Here is a 16121-nt window from a genome sequence, read left to right on the forward strand (position 1 = left end):
CAAGAATAATGTTGTCAAGAAGTAAAGAAAGAATAGAATAAGGTTATATGTCAATGACGCCAGCCATCAAAACATACCTTCTTTGTAGGCAAAAGATGTATGTATGTGTATATTGGCAGATATACTAAATGTCGTCTATACTATAGACAGCTGGAAAGGCCTATGTGAAGTTTGTGCAATGATAAGATCAAGAGATCATTTGAAATTTCTGCTCTGAGTACATGTATTTATTATGTAACAAAGGGTCTACATCAAATTTTATGTTGAAATCATGGCTTCTTCTGCTGAACTGAAAAAAAGTCACAAATAAATGCAATGAGTAACTTATAGACCCTTAAATGCACTTCAACCCTTCTTAAGGACGTGATTAAATCTTCTACTACAACCATTACTCAACCTCTAACATTAGATAGAAAATTGGTTATGTCTCATACATGTAGGCCCCAATGCAAGGCGCAGTATTGTAGTGCATGTACATGCATCTGCGTGTATGTGGGTATAGTGTATGTATGTGGGGGGGGGGGAGATTAGGAGGTCTCTTTCAAAATAAAAGGAAAAAAGTAAAGAAAGACAGAAGGAAAGAAAACAAACAAGAAAGGATGGAAAATGCTCGACTACATGGTCTATGCTGTGGAAATCAGTCCTGCTGCTGTATCCATCAATCACGTGTGAAAGCCTTCTGGTGGGGGAAAATTCACAAGTAGTACTAGATGGATAAAGGAGACATCTGTCTACCGTATTTACATAATTGTTGTGGCTAGCTAGGCTAGGGTGTTAAAAAATGGAAGCTATTGTATCGTAAACTATCTCATCACACTTTGCACCCTGATCATGGCAATTTTTTGAGATGCAACATTTTATTCAAATATAACGTTAAAGCTTAATACTCCTGCATAAAGCTGCAGCAGCGAACAAAGACACCCAATAATGCACAGTGTTCGATACAATGTGTCAAAATTACACCCACAGGGCAGGGTGTGGAGGCTGGGCTGTGTTATCACTTGTCAAACAGTGTTCCATATAGCAAGAGAAGCTCACCGGCTGCTCAGCTCAGCTCAGTACGTGGTGATTCATGGGATATCATCTTGCTTGGCGTAACCTATGGGGAATGAGGTAGATTGTCTAGGGTTTTAGATATTACCACACCCGGCCAGGGCAATAATCGTGATTCTAATAAGTTTTGTTAGCATTCGTCATTCAGCACTAGATGGCGCTCTCGCGCATGTACATCGTTTTCTACACATGCAGTGCTCAACTTCTGAGCCCATTCGCGACGATCGCTAGCTGTAGCAGTTATGACAGGGGTGCATTGATATCATTCTTTTCCAAAGTAATACGGCCCTACTATGTCAAACAACATGTTTGAATCACAAACCTGAACTACTTTTGCTTTCCAGTACGTGGGTTTGCGTCTGCTACCTACTGCTAGTAGCCCGAGGAGGATGATCTGTTCAGCACGCTAAGTCGAAATTTCACACTTATTTGTCGTGACCTTTGGTGTATTTTGTACTTAATCCACATTGCGCAAAATATGGCAGTATCGAAACTTCACTTTTTTCAAAATTGAAATGTTTTCTGATTTTTTGAAAGGAAAATTTATCGACCGCATGTTAGCGCATGTGGTAAGAATGGTACACAAAATGGACCTTGCAATGCCTTTTTCAGTGAAATTGGCTGCCCGATCGGAGCCCGTGAAGAGTTTCCCGGTTGCTGCCGCGGGAGTCGCTATGGGTGTTGTGTGATTTACGACTGCCCTCGGACGCCGCGCGCTGGCTCAGCACTAGCGAGCTCTCCACTTACGATGATGGGCAAATCGAAGCCGCTGCTACAATGGCAAAATCGTAAACGCGAAAAGTTATTAAAATGCGAGATTTTTTCAAGAAAACCAAAAAAATTGACTGATATAAACACTGTTCATGTCTATATTACGGATCAATCTACAGATAATTGATCTCATTTCATGGCTACATCATGACATGGTGTACATCTGATTTTCATATGATAAACATATTAAACGCTAGTTTTGTCCAACACAATTTGCAACTTAACACAACACTCATCAACAGCGATATGACTATTCGTTCAGTTCAATACTTTATCAGACTACATACAGAGACTCCAACCCCAGGTACCTTCTGATCTGGAGATTCTCCCGCCTGAAACCCCTAGCAAAAACGGGAGACTCCAACATTGATGTGCGCGAAGTTCCTTACGGCTGGGGTCCAGGGGAGCATTTCATTAACGTTGTCAGCGCTGACAAGTTGTCAGTCTCTTACAATCACCATAGTAACAGTCAATGACCAAAGCTTCTCAGCCAATCAAAACCAAGGATTTTACTGAAACTGTCACTCAGGGACTGACAGCTTGTCAGCGCTGACTAAATTGATGAAACACCCCCCTGGTCTTGGGTTCTAGATGCTCTCTCGTGCTATCTAAGGCTTATTTTTCAACATACGATGACAATAAGTAAGAAATCATTTCAAGCGGGAGACACAGAGCCAGGGCGGGAGAAATTAAATCTCAACTCAAGACTCAAGCGGGAGAACGGGAGATTTTGCAAGGATGGGCTTTCGGCGCGGCGGGAGATATCCCGTCGAAAGCGGGAGAGTTGGAGTCTCTGGACATACGACAAGTATATTATATACAGGGGCATACTCGTGAAATAGCCCCACTACTGCGTGTCCGTACTAATACTACGGCGGCTCGCCTATTTATACTTGTGAATTCAGCCCCACCGTGTGGCGTTCATCGATAGGTGAGCAAGGTGGGGCTTCCTTCCACAGTCTACATACTCGTGAATGCGGCCCCACCAAATGGCGTTTACGCGAAATTGATACAGCGGTGGGGCCGATTTCCACAGCATAGCATCTTTCGTCCTCTCTTTCTTCTCGGAAGGACTCCCTAATGTCCCTCGACTAATTTAACGGCCAATTTAACCATAAATACAACCCTACCTAACCCTAAACCCTAACCCTAACCCTAGGACTAACTGCGACCAGCCCCAACGTGCAGTGCAGCGTGTTGGGGCTGTGCCGTTTTCGCATTCAGATCTTAATGTTGTACAAAACGGGTGCTGTTCCGGTGCTATATTTCCTTAATTTTTCAACAAAAACTACTAGGAATACTTACATGGGTCGATTAAACCTAAATGATTCACATCGGCGACTGTTTGATGCATTTCAATGCTTATGATGCAGAAAATGTTGTCTTATAAGGCGAATTATCTTCAGCTCACCGATGCTTACTATTGGAAAACGTTGCATGCTAGCCTTTTGTCAAGGCCCTCTCGCTGTAACGGACGAGCGAAGCGAGTCGCGCTACCTTACTCGGCTGGGCTCTCTACACCATACAGCGAGAAGGCCTTGACAAAAGGCTACGTATTACTCGCTACATGCGTAGATGCTTACTAATGGATATACACATTCAAAATGGTAGCACGGCTCTCCCACTAGGGCAGGCCGCTTACTCCTAAAAAATGTGGAAAATTTTGCAGTTTCCAGATAAATTGGTGAAAAGAACCAAGGCAATGGGGTAATGTATATTTCGTTTTTTATTGTCACCGTGTTTATGATAGAAATTTACCCATGATTTATTCGTGAAGTCGCCGTATGTGGCAATAGGGAGTTGTTTGTGATTCTCACTTTAGTGAAACTGCGAGGTAGCCGCCAGGACCCCGCCGCATCATAGCGGCGCGGTCTCCGGGGCTACCCTAGGACATACCCTTGCTTGCTAACGCACGGGTGCACGCGCACTGCACTGCGGTGGGGCCTACACTGTATTTCACGATTTTGTCTATACAGGTAAATTTACTCGAACTCTGCCAGGCACAGTTTAACCTTAGGCAATATAGATAGCCAGGGCTGCCCGGCGGGGCCATACTGCCACCCTGGGGTGGTATTCTGAGGTTGTAATTAAGTCTGTAATTAACTTCGTGATTAAGTCGTGAAGTTAATAGGCCCTTAATCATGGGCAAAATCGGTATTCTGAGGACATAATTAAGGTATGATTAAGTCCCCTGTAATTATCTTAGGTCCCTCCCATCTAATTGTTATTCCATCCAGTCAGACGCGTTGTTAGAAGCCAAAATGATGATTACCTGTACACGCGCAAATATGCCCTCAATGCGCGCTCCTACACGCCCCCTGTAATTACAACCCAAGAGCTCCGTTCGCACACTCCGGTATTTGATTACAACCCCTCACCTACGCATGCGAGGATCTCAACCTCTTTGCTCACATAAAATGACATAATTCCTCGAAGATCGGCTATATTTCTTTTTTTCTCTGAATTCTACAGATACCATAACAAGATTCAACCGCTCCTCGGTTACCAAAGACAGTAAGCATCGTTGTGGTAGAGAAAACACGATGTAATGCGTGGTATCGGAGTGGTTAATGACACTCTTTGGTATCATTAGGTTTTCCATGAACTTTCATGCTTAATTACACCCTCAGAATACCGATTCGTAATTAACTCTGCGCTCTACCTCTGTGATTACAACTTAAGTCCTCTCCTCAGAGGTGCATGCGCATTGCCATTGATACGCGCAAACGCGTAGGTCCTTCCCGCCAAAACGCTTGTTGCTATGGTAGTTAATATATCCCCTACTTAATCATGCTCTCAGAATACCAATTCGGTAATTAAGTGCTAATCAGACACTTAATTAGCTCTCAGAATACGGCCCCTGGCTGACTGGCCTGCGCTGCGAAAACCTGAACAAAAAATGTACGCGCGGGACTAAGCTGTGCAGTGTGCAGTATCAATACTGTCACTACTGTTCATTGCATTGACAGTGCAGTACTTCAGTAATGATTCCACACGAGGAATGTAGTGACATACGACGAACGGACTAAAACGTACCTAGTTCTAAACCTTGTAGAGGTTGTAGAAATCTATGTCCAATCCTTTCGGTCAGTTGCACTGTTGAAGAGCAGCGAAGTTTAATACTGCGCCAAATATAAAATGCCTTTTCTTTCCTGTTGTGATTGATTGCGATTACTCTTATTGCAAACATTTTGCGTAGTCCGCCCTCTATAGGCAGTTTAGCAGAACCACTGCAAAAAACACGACGGTGAACAATCCACCGAACTAAAACAATCCCTGCTTTGCGTTGCCAATTTGATGATCACTACCATCCACCACTGATCTCCGAGATCAGTGCCATCCACTGATACTCTCACATAGAGATCGATGTCAAATGTTCTGAGACAACAAGCGACAATATTACACAAAAGTATAATAGAGTAACTACTCATGGCATTGCTTTAGAAAATATGATACTTGCAAATCTGAAACAACTCATCTTTTGATGAAACAATTATATTGATTCAGCATGTGTGGCTACATTGTGCAGAACCGTGAAGAAAAAAAAAGGTTTTATTTTTTGTTTTTGTTTTTTTCAGGGGTTCCAAGCATAAGTGCTGTTAATTAATTTCAGTCTTGCCTCACCTTTTCTCGTCGAATCTTATGATACACTTTTAATCACTTTTCTCTTTGTGATATTGCACTTGGTGCATTTCGTATTTTTACTTCTTCTTCTTTTTTTTTAATAAAAATGCCTTAATCATACTCTTTGGCGGATCGACTTGATCTCCATGCATGTATTCCGGCTACATTTTGGCAAACATTTGGCACCTCTCTTCGAGTCCTCTTTGAATGTGCACCCTTTTGACCAAATATATATGACAAAAGAGTATTCTCCTCTTCATTTTCATTACATTTTCTGACAAAAACAATACGTCTTTGTTCTCTATGGCCGGAACGATGTTTTAACATAACCAACTAACAACTGTAGGTTGGGTTGATATTATCAAGATGCTACTACTTGGGGTAACTTGCAGCACCTCCCATTGCGCCCTTTTGTCATTGCAGACTTTATGGAGCAATGCCTACTCAATCGGATCATCTCTATTACACTTTATCTATAAGTATTGGTTCGTACGTTTGCCATTCAATTTGATGATCGGGTTACTGTCAAAATTGCGCAAAAATAGCTCCACGAAAGTAATCATTCCATTTCGTTTTTCAATAATTTTGATTTTAATTTCGCACTCCGGTCAATAGATTTGATATTCAGCATGTGCATCATTCATATTGAATGTCCGTCAGGGGAGTTCAGATCGGTCGGAATGCAAGGGTGCGCTTCATTAATGCCGTACATCAGATATAGGAAGGTATGCTTATTGACGTATTCACTCCAAAAAGAAAGAAAGAAAGAAAGAAAGAAAGAAAGAAAGAAAGAAAGAAAGAAAGAAAGAAAGAAAGAAAGAAAGAAAGAAAGAAAAAGAAAGAAAGAAAGAAAGAAAGAAAGAAAGAAAGAAGGAAAGAAAGAAAGAAAGAAAGAAAGAAAGAAAGAAAAAGAGTTCGTTGATATGGACACACCCAGACCTATATACCTTCCGATCATTCGCCGATACTTCGACCATGGACCCGTCGGAAATAAACGGCTGTTGAACTCAAACGCAAAACCAGCACCCACTCCCCCCCCCCCCCCCCTCCCCCGGACATAATGCCTACAAGAACAATTAAATTGAGATCCTATTCCCCTAGGGATGCTATCCACCAAGTTTGGTGAAATTCTGTCGAGGGGTTTTCAAGAAGATGATAAAAATGTACAATTTATGCCCAAATTTGTACCCATCCCTAGCGACCTCCAAAGGGGGGGGGGGACCCATGGATCTGCCATGAAAAAACAAACAAACTTGAAACTACATACAGCCATCAATGTACTAACTTATAGAATTAACTTAACTCTATCATTTCTGGTTCTTAATACTAGAGGAGAAGATTTTCAACGATCCCTTAATTTGGGAGTTTGGGTCCCCTCTCCCCCTGCCCCCCCCCCTCCCCATCCCATCAAGAGGGGCACAGGGGCAAAATCTCATATACAAAAGACGAAAATAACTGAAACCATATACATAGGGGATGCAACCTTTACGTTACATATTGGATGTATAATATGGCCTATACTTTGTACATAGAGTATGATACAGTGTAGTGGATATCTACTTCAGATATTAACCTTTTTATTTAAATCAATATAATACCACATTTAAAAAAAAAAATCATTCAACGCTTTGGTATCGCTCAATAAGATTTTAATGTTACAGTCATCAAACAAGCTTGACCTCATAGATCAATCTGATGAAAAGAAAAAAAAATGACTTGCGTGTAGTTCAGCAGGTGCATATTGTATATAGTATATAGGTTTTCCCATCCATTTTTGCACTTTTGTCATTCACTTTCAAAGATTTATTATTCAATTTCGTCCCGAGAAGCAGGTGGAACGCAAAAACCTATACTTCAACTTCTGTCATTGTAATTCGTTTTTCGTCAAACATTTTCGAAGACATAGCATTCAGAATTGTCAATAAATAGTGTCATTCAAATTCGTCCCTCCAGCTGACGGATCGCAGAATGTGAAGATCAAATTCGTCTTTGTTCACACAATTTCATGAATTTTTCATTCAAATTAGTCAGATATTGCCGATTCTTTATTTTGATGGTGAACCAACTTTAAGCCGACATATTTTTACTTTCTCTCGTAAACTGTATCGTTACACATTATTCCCTAACCATTTGCTTTAACAATACACACGAAAAACAAGACTGCTTTGCAAACGAAAATAATTGAAGGATAAACGACAGTCAAAAGTCACAACCCAGGACAGTATGTCAGTGTCACATTTTGAACTTTAACTCGTAATGTTCAGGTTTTCGCATCATAATACATAAAGCAAAGTTTAAATTTTGTACCCTGGAAAGCAGCAAACATAATTATGTTATCCATTCTTTGACATTAAACAGGCGACAATTCTACACTTAAATTTTGTCTTTAATCATGTTTGCCTAGAAATCGTTTGTCAGCGTTTTCGTTTGCGAGACGGCATACGTCTGTTTATATCAGTGTGTACTCGGATTGCTTGTGTGTATGTCTGTATCTGTGGTTCTGTGTGTGTGGGGGGGGGGGGGCACTTGTGTGTATGTTAACTCCTGAATGTATAAAACGTGAACGGTTACAGAAAAAAAAAAAACAATACATGAATGACTGGAAAATCACACCGGGTAGAGATATGAGACGAAAATGAATGAAAATTTAACGAAGATGATTGACAAAAGACGAAATCGATCCTGCTGTTTTGAGTGCTGCGAGTGAGACTGACGAATTTGAACTGAATGACGAAAATGTATGCCAAATGACTAAATTGAATGGACTTTGTTTGAAAATGAACGACGAAAGACGAATTTGAAAGTAAGATTGGCCTACTCCCGACATTCCGCGACGAAATTGAAGTAAACATTTGTGAAATTGAATGAAAAAAGTTTTAAAATGAATGGGAAAACCTATATATTATACTGCACGCTTAATTACTCGCATGCATGCGCCATTTTCTTTCGATGCCCGTTGCTTTGAGCCCGTGGACGTATAAGATATCGCAAGATTCATCTTTTTTTCTCTCTCTTTTTTTTTTACCTTGGATTGCACGTGTTTTGACACTTTGCTTTTTCTAAGGTTCTGATAGTACATACGGCCAGTGATGTTTCGGTAACGCACGTTTAATTACAGCGCTGACACCAACGATTTGAAGTCGCTGCTGAAACCAAAATATAATTGAACAAGGTCACAAAGGCTCACATTATGATGACCCTTTTGTAATCATTTCAATATTTCAGAGTTTTAGAGAGGGTACAATCTGCTTTTCTTGTATACGTGTAACCATTCCTGGTCCATGCTATAATGAATGCATATTTCCTCGAAAGAAGAGGGTATGTGATAAAGAATCACCTTTGCGCTGGGTATACTTTCAAGAGTTTTTAGGGATTCCTGACAAAGGAAACATATAAAATGATACGTGTCATTTGAAAAAAAAAAAAGTGCTATGCCACATTGTTTGTTTGGTTTTATTATTATGAATGTTTCAAGGACCTTTGCGACAATTTTCTTCTAATATTAATACAGAATGATTATTTCTCTCTGAGATGTTTTACCTATAATTTTGGGAGGTTTCCACCTGTATGAACACCTTGGTCATTGGTATGATACCTATAGTCAGGGCCAGAAAAGGATCAATTGAAACAAATATTAATTTAAAAAAAACATAAATAAACAAGTAAACACCGTGAAGTATAGCTGATTTCAGCAAACTTAATTGTTTGCGACATCAGAATTTTGAATAGTTCGCTACCTAAAATGAAAAAAAAAAGCACAACTTGATGTAACGTAATATAGAATAATCAAGCCTGCATGCTGAAAGTTCAGAACTTCTTTAATCAGATGATTTTATCACCGGCATCTCATGACTATATATTATCTAGCGATCCACGTCCGACAAGCTTTGCTTTTTAGTGGATCACTATATTTTCCATAATCGAATTTATTTTCCGCTCGCCCACGAAGTATTTATTGTGTTCCTCCTAATTATTGTACATGTTGTTCTGTAATTTGTCTCGTACTTGATATATTACATGAATCTTTTGCAAACGTTTGAACAATATCATTTCATGGCATGTATACTTTGTACTATGTTTTTGATTTTCGTTGATTGGAAATAAACTATGATTGAATTGAATAGAATAGAATTGAATTGAATTGAATATATCTGTCTCTAGTTGATATATAATTTTATCATAACATAATACAGACACACAGGTACAAAAGGAAATGACATACGTGTGAACCATTTTCGAGGTACAAGTGGAGGAGACTATTATATGGATAATGCGTTATGCATTTGATGATCGAGTTTATTGCACCAGACTGTAATGTTCGACCGACCGCATAACAGCAAAAACATTTCTGCTTTCATAAAATGTGATGGAAAAGAAATTATTGCTCAACAATATCTGTGTAGTCAAAAGGATGCGCTTTCAAAAGCAATATACCATTTGGAGGTGCCCCCCCCCCCCCCCGGCAGTTCTATATAAAAAAACATGCATCCATCAAATACAGTTCCACGTATATCCATGGATTCAAAAACTCTTTTCGGCCATATAGCAAAGACATTTTAACTGTACGAAATGTAATGGAAATGATCAAGGAGACATTGCTTTTATAGTGAAAAGGTATATCAGCACAAGTTTTGGGAGGTGCCCAAATGGGATAATTTTCGTAAAGTATTCCGAATAAAGTTCGATCATCCGAAAGTGAAATACGGGTAGTTATTCCGAAATTTTGATAATGATATAGATGGCGAAGCAGGGGAGGAAAGGGGAATCGTCGTTTCTATCAAGTGTATAGACCCCCCCCCCCCCCCCCCTCCCCCACTCAGGTGGTCATCCATATTATATACCGCATGTGCGCGTTCCCGTTTTCGGGAAAGGGTGTCATTTTCGGGGCTCAGCTCGGGGGAAAAAATCCCCGAAATTCCTTAGAATACAGAGGTTTTTATCATCCCCCCCCCCCCAAAAAAAAAAAAAAAAAAATTAATTAGGGGTAGTTTCCAAATCTTTCCCAACATCTTTCAGACATGTCCATCTGTAGAAATCCCAACCTGGACCCTGAGTGAAGGAAAAGTGCTGCAGGAAGTACATTCTTTCTGGTACATTCAGCAAGAGAACGTCTATATTCCTGTCCGTGCAGGTGCTGGATTTGTGGAAACTCTTTTTACCTCAGTACTCTTCCTTCATATAGGGGGTAATTTTGTTAATTTCATTTCCAAAAGCATGTGATAGGGGGCAATTATGGCCTCGATCCGTTCCAAAACCCTATAAAATAGGAAGGTGATATAGTTTTGATGGCTCCCCTTCCAAAAGGCTGTGATAGGGGGTCAAAATCCTAACCCATTCCCTCCGTAAAGGGGGTACAGTGTATTTCCAAGAATCTGGAACATGCAAGCATGCATGGTTGACCGCCTGAGTAGGGGGGGGGGGTGTAGAGTAATAGAGATGGGAAGGGGCTGATGTCTTATGACCATGTTTATGGGAAGCAAACAGGATCCTTTTGAATATCGACAAATTCATGACGGGAATATAAAGAAAATTCAATATATTTTCACTTTCTATTAGCATAATGATAGGGCAATCGACTTTCCTCTTTCAGAAAGCAGGGGAATAATAATTAACCGCAACAAATGTCAGTCGAAGTTGATGGAATGCGTGCTTTTCATGAAAATTAGATTCTACGGAATTCTCGTTACATTGTCTTCATATTGTTATCGAAAATTACGTCATGGACTGCAGTCTTCTCATCAAGCAATGACGGCACGGGCAAAATAACTTTATTTAAAAAAAAAAATTATAACTTTTGGATAGATTGTCCGATTTTCCTCAAACCTTGTGAGTGATATTGGTGCTTTCCTTCTGATTCACATTGATATTATTGTGGTCTTTGGTTTGCTGTAAATTACAACAACAGTAAATTTGTTACTGAATGACGTTTATTTCATGGCGAACCTCTTTTTTTTTTTTTAATTTTCGGATAGATTAACGAACATTATTTTGTTTTCGGATTCTTTCTTAAGAACCTCCAGAATAAGGCGAACTGTTCAGAATCTTTATTATTATTTTTTGTTGTTGTTTGCTTTCTTGATTGTTTGTCATGTTTTTGCCATTCCATTTTTTCCATAAGCATGAATGCCTAATGTGATTGGATGAAGAGAAGATCTTACATATTAGTAACAACTGTCAACAGGAAGCACATTCAAAGAAAATCCTTTTGGAAGTGCCCACAGATCAGTTTGCAAGAATACCCTTGAAGGAGGCAGATTAATTAACAGACTAAGAAGAAGAAGAAGAAATATTAGGAAGAAGAAGAAGAAAGAAAGAAAGCAAGTAAGAAAGAAAGAAAGAAAGAAAGAAAGAAAGAAGTTAACCCCGGCCGCCCCGGCCCCGTACAGCCAAACACTGCCATGCATCAGGTGTCAAATTGTTATTTTGGAGATTAGATTCATGTTTTGATTAGGGTTTCTTCTAACGTTTTATGGTTCATTACCTTCAACATGGCCAAATTGTCGATGAGAACATATAAATCCATAATTCACTCTCTTCATATTCAAGACGTATACATGGTTTTAAATTGTCACTGATGGAAGCTATAGGTGTTGAATATGAACAGAGAATAATGAATTGTGTGGGTTGGCCTCTGCATGTGGGAGCGACCAATACCGACCATGTAAAAGGCCATTTAAAGGTTATGGACCATAAAATGTAAGGAAAAAACCTAAACGCAAATTCGTACAGGCTGGCCTATTTGACCACTTCTCATCAATGCAGTGAAATATTCAATGTTCCTTCATGTGACACTCAAACATGGAAAAACTGCAATTTCTTATTGTTGTCTTTTAAGTTCATGTGCTCAGTCATGCATGACATTTGCCAACATAATTAGTTATCAATACAAAGAGGAAGAGTTCCCCTCTCCTTACAACCAACATTGTCAAATTGTGCTCTTCATATAGTTGAAAATTAAGAAATGGCAGCCCTCCAAAGTTGGATTACCTTTTTTATACGCTCTGTATATGTGTATAATATATATATATATATATATATATATATATATATATATATATGCATCATATTATACATATGCATATATATATATATATGATAATTATGTATTACTTCATTTTGTAATGCTATTCATGAAATAAGTACATGAGCAATTTAAATTACCGCAAAGGAGGGGTCATATGACGCATGCAGCGTAATTCTATAGGTGCATCTCAAATATATTAAAAGTCTTGTTTGGCAAATTGTGCAAGGGACTGGTAATTGTAAACTGTAGGCCTTATGAATATATATGGCACATAATAAGTGAAACTTAATGTTGATTACAGAATAGAAATATGTGAACTCAAATAGCCCCTTTAAAGCCAACTGCCAAACTGGTGGACATTGTCTTAGCTTTAGAAATTCCTGTGGTCAAGTGGTCAAGCAAGTTGCACCCTTATTCCAAGAAGCATACTCATGACATCTTTGCATCGCTCATAGCCTGGTACACACCAGCTATTCAAAATTGCCAGTGACTTGCCAAGCACCTCAGTCTCTGCAGAAGTCTTAGTGAGAGTATTCAACCACAGTGTTTTAGCAGATCTAGCAGACTGAAGTCAAATCCATTTACCAAGTCAAAATTTCAGCCACAGAATTCAAAGTCTCTCAGCATTGGTAAGTTTATTGTGACGTGTATAGTATTCTCTTTTTTATCGTTTATATTACAAAACATGTGACTTTTTTGAAAAAGAAGAGGAATTCATGTGTGTGTTTTCTGATGATAATTTGATTCAGTTTATCGAATATTGAATTTTAAGGATTAATTCATTGGCAACATGTGAGTGATTCAGCGACTGTATGAATGCATGTATTGGAGTAAGATAACATGGGAAGTGTGACATCAGCTTGGTATAATTACATGAATGTTATTCAATTATTTGTACGACTGGATTAGATCAGTTACCAGTGTAAACAGTGCCTGTGCATGTCAGTGGTTAGATATTGGTCTATGACGGTGAGTTCACACCGCTCAGTGTATCTTTAGTGGACAACCTATGAGCGTTGGAGGCCACGGTCTAATGCCGAGAGAGCTGTGATCTCCCACTAGTCAGTTTAGTTTTTGTTGTTTTAAATGCAACCTGAGAGAGAGAGAGAGAGAGAGAGAGAGGGAGAGAGAGGGAGCGCGAGGCAAAAAGAGTGAGATTTATGTTTTAATAGTAGCCATGATTAAAAATCATACTAGGGTAATTAATGTCAATCAGTTGAAATGAAAGCATCTCGTCGGATGAATTTCAAAAATTTGAAAATAAGGAAATTATATATATAAATGACAAATCAGTTATTAAGAGTTAGTCGTTAATTGATGCTGATTCAACTTCATTCGGCCAAGATCAATCTGTTGTGAAATTCTTTAACTTCGTTATTTCGGTATTAAAGTTATCTGCAAAACACATCTTAGCAGATTCGACTAGAAAAGTGCATGAAGTCTACATCAGTCGAGAATTATAATAGTTTTTCGCAACTACCAAACGTTGTACCTATAATATACGAGTATGGAACAGATAATTCCTTAATCGTGCAAAAGAGTTTAACTCTAGTGCATCATCATTACCAATTGTGATGTGCTTAATGAATTTCAATTGGAATTTTTGCACCCTTAGCTCCTCATTTCCTTAAGTGCGATGTGAGGCAACCCCAATTACGTTGTAATATTTCTGTCGTTTTTAGACAAACAAATCATTTTATGATATATGCCTAGACCCTATGGAACAAGATTAAGTTTATGTGAATTACAACTGATAGTAGCTCTTCCGAATACCTATAGTAGATAATGTTTCGGCCCATATCTATGATTAACTTCTTTTGCCTTTAGCCGGTATAATTTGCATTTAATGTTCCCTCCACACACGCGCGATTGTATGATAATTCATATATATATATACATATATATATACGTATAGATATAATAAAAATAATTGTCCTTTGATCTGATCTTCTTATCTTCATGCTACAATCAAATTAAGTCAAAGGTTTTAATATTTCCAAAATGAAAAGAAAAATCCCAAAGTGATTTGATGATTTGTAATGTAACATATTTCCTAACTTCCTAATATCAATTTGTTAGTCACTAATTCTTTAATTGTTCCTGTTATGTTTTATTTTATGGATATCAATTATTCATTGTCTCTTATTTAGTGATCTTTAGTACATAGGCTTGTTTCACTTGAAACTAGACTGAAATATACGACAAAAATAAATATAATTGAATTCTTCTAATCTGATAATTACTTAACAAAAAACTCTTTTATTTCTCTCCGTATCTCTATAATTTTTCCCTCTCTTTTTTTTCTCTCTCCCTTGCTCTGGAAAACTTTTTTTGTCTAGATCTGATCATGAGCTATGTTTCTTCAATCAGTTATGAAGAAAAGCAGACAAAACGGGATGCAAGTGTATTCCAGGAAAATATGTGTCTTCAAATTTTTTTACACATACTTGTATATACATAACTCACAGTGATTGATATGTCTGTTTTTTGATATTTGTGTACCATTTTATTTCAAGGTTTTATGAATTAATCCCTTGCACATTATTATTTCTCCATTTGTCATTGCAGATCTGGTGAATACAACCGATGGCAAAGCACAGCAGGAATAATTCAAAGCACGTATATTATTAAGCTCTTGTAGTTTATAAATTGCGGTGAAGTAAAAACACCATGTCTAGATGGACAAAGAGAAGAAGGATAGCGGCACAGGTTCAAGCACATTTAGATGACATCAACAGACTGAATGAGGCTGTTGATGTTAATGCGGTTTTAGATTCCCAAGGGCAAAATATCTCAAGTAATGTGGGAACAAACTGCGGATATGAACATCATGATGATAAATCAAATGATGACCGACCTAGCTCATCACAGACCCATATTGATCGGCATACTAGTAGTTACACTAAAGTTACAGAAGGAAACGAGTATTCTAGTCAATATTGTAATGTTGTGTCACACAATACCATGTCAGGAGATGAAATTACAAACGCTGCACGTCAGTCTTATGCCAGTGATGGCAATAGGACAGATGTTTCAGATAGTGATAGAGAATGTTCATATGAGGTATTAGATGGAGTAGACAGGCCCCAAGCAGATGATTTAGCGTCTAATCTTGTTGACTTTAAGCTATCTGACGAATTGGCAAAGTGGGCCGCTAGGCACAACATTTCACATTCTGCTCTTCGTGATCTTTTGCATGTTCTTCAAGAAGAACATCCAGAACTTCCACTTGATTCCCGCACCTTACTGAGAACTCCTTCAGATGTAAAAGTTCAAGATATTGCAGACGGATCTTATTATCATTTTGGCCTATTGTCAGGTTTGAAAGCGATAATTGAACATAGAGACAAGCCATGTGATGAAAGGTTGAGAATTTCTATTAATATTGATGGCTTACCATTGTTCAAGTCCTCTGACATTCAATTCTGGCCAATTTTGGGACTTATAATGGGACAGAAGACCAAGGAACCATTTATAATTGGTCTATTTTGTGGCAAAGGCAAGCCAACGTCTGCCAAAGAGTTCTTCCAGGGGTTCATTGATGAGATCAGCCACGTTAAGGACCGATTGGTTTCTCTTCATGGGCATCAGTATCAGGTAGAAATAGCAGCATGTGTATGTGACACACCAGCAAGAGCTTTCGTGAAAG

Source organism: Diadema setosum, chromosome 9 (genome assembly GCF_964275005.1).
Source record: "Diadema setosum chromosome 9, eeDiaSeto1, whole genome shotgun sequence".
NCBI lineage: Eukaryota > Metazoa > Echinodermata > Echinoidea > Diadematoida > Diadematidae > Diadema > Diadema setosum.